The sequence below is a fragment of the Aplysia californica genome, unplaced genomic scaffold (assembly GCF_000002075.1).
Source record: "Aplysia californica isolate F4 #8 unplaced genomic scaffold, AplCal3.0 scaffold00218, whole genome shotgun sequence".
NCBI classification, from domain to species: domain Eukaryota; kingdom Metazoa; phylum Mollusca; class Gastropoda; order Aplysiida; family Aplysiidae; genus Aplysia; species Aplysia californica.
This window is the reverse complement of record NW_004797488.1, coordinates 601,959-604,202: the sequence shown is the minus strand read 5'-3', so window position 1 is coordinate 604,202 and position 2,244 is coordinate 601,959. Positions and strand designations below refer to the sequence as shown.

Below are 2,244 nucleotides of genomic sequence, written 5' to 3'. Positions count from 1 at the left end.
CTTTCGTGATTTTTCGCCCTCTGTCCGAGAAAGTCTAGGATGTAGATTTTCCTACCAGAAGATCAGGGGGTGGGGCGGTTTTCAACAGTAAGAAGGCGCCAAGGAGTAGCAGTAGAAAGGCTCAGAAAGAGTCAAAACCCCAGAGGAGGGGTCTATGGGAGGTGGTGGGGCAGAGAAGAATTTCCGTATACGAATTGTCTTCATGGAGCTTCTTTTATGGCTAATTTTTCCTGTTTGAAGTACAGATTCTGTCGCAGTGCTTGCTCTCTAGTCACTAGCATAATAGTTCTTTCATTTATCATTTTCCTCCATGTTTTCCTGTCCTCGGTTATTTCTTTACAGATGCTGACATCTACTCCAAGCTTAGATAATCTGTTTTTGCAGATGTCTTTGTACCTCAGTTTTGACCTTCCCCTTTCCCTGGGCAAGTTGTCCATAGAGAAATTGCTTCGGAATCCGGTTGTCGTCCATTCTCTTGACATGGCCCTGCCATCTTTATCTTCTTAAACACAAGATTATTTGTAGGGTTCATTCATTATGAGCGACAACAACAGCATCACCGGCAAAGAAAAGGTCTCGTATTTTTGTTTGGTTTGTTGATTTTGGTCTTGGCTCGAAGTCGAGCAAGATTGAAAAGCGACCCATCAGTTCTCCAGTGGTAGAAACTGAAATGCTTCTAACTCTAAAAACATGGTTTAACTTGGTTGGAAGACTCTAGAAGTATTATGATTTTTTTTAAAGCTCAACTAAACCTCATATAATGCATCCCCACCTAATGTATGGCCTAATTAAATAACACATTTTACATAGAAAGTCATCAAGATGAGGTATGCCATAGCAGCATCCAGTGTCAACAGGAATGAATTATCCTCTTGTCCAAGCACCATTATGAGGCTTTAAAATGCTCTACCCCATGAAGCTAAAGCTCTGGTTAGCTTAAAATAAACTACATAAACCAAAACACAATACACTGCATATCAAATTAGACTTAACCGTGGGTTTTAACTTGCGCACTGGTGACGTACTCAATTCTAGATTGTCATAGAACTTTGGGTTATCAGATAGCACAACAGACTTCCTTTCTTGCATGTGTTATTAAAGTTATCTTTCGACGAATTTAACTTTCTACTCTGGTACAGAGGCAGTCCCTTCATGTCTTTATGGAGAATGTCTGTGGACTCGCCGCGCTTCAAAGGCAGATGTGCCCAGTCATCATCAAATATCAGTTTGTATTTAATTTGACCATCTGGTGTGTAAACTCTGGTTGGTTAGTTTGATGAAATCAGAAAAGATACAATGAGTCAAATACTTGACTACATATGGCTTCACTTTCCTACTTTCTTCCATTAGCCTGACATAATCAGCTGGGTAGTAGATGTGCTGTGAGCACTGTCCAACTCCATCTGTGTATAGCCCTTCTCTAGGAATTTTAATGTTACAGTTTTACATTGACAGAGTTGAAATGTAACAGTGCATTGTGACTTTGCAGTTCTGATACAACCACATCCATCTGAATATAATGATCTGGAGTCAAATCAGATGACAAAAAATCAGCCACACAAGGAGCAAATTTATTTGCACTCAGAGCACCTTCGCATTCATTTGAGACATAACATACACAGTCCTTGCTCTCTAGTTCCTATACTGTAAATTGTGTACATTCAATTTCGTCATGTAGTACACAGCAGAAGCATTAGTGCGTGGACATAGCAGAACTGATTGCTGGTCCATTTTGATGTATTTGATTTTGGGGCTAACCATGCATGTCTTTTTTGTATGCGCCCTCTTCCACATTCCCCTCCTCAAAGCCCACACAAATATCACACCTATCTTTTCGAGGATGGAACAATGACAGGTTCAGAGCATTGATCTCCTCTTTAAACTTGAAGATAGAAAGTACCCCACCCCCCCCCCCCCCCCCCCAGTCATATCTTTATACAAACGGCGGTACACTGCCTGTCCTGTAAGCTCTGGAAAACAGGTTCCAAGTACAACTTACTGGAGTCCTTCGGCAATAGTGAGACGGCAACTTGGGCAGATCACGAAGAAACTGTTTAAGTACCTTTGATGCTGTAGTCTCCTCCCTAACCCTTTTTCTCTGAACTGGAACCTCACTCTCTGCTGCACCCAACCCACATGTGAGAACAATGTGAACACACTAGTAACAAAGTACAGGACTTAAGAAGAAAGCCGTGCACTCTTTTACTCTGGCCCCATTCACTCGCAGATGGTACTTCATGGACC

The 2,244-nt window shown here is 41.6% G+C and overlaps 1 protein-coding gene across 1 annotated transcript in view; it reads right to left on the bottom strand.

Moving 5' to 3' along the window:
- The window catches only part of LOC101848525, a gene marked incomplete in the record, with an annotated part of 327,286 nt that overhangs the window by 312,957 nt on the left and 12,085 nt on the right, over positions 1-2,244 (bottom strand).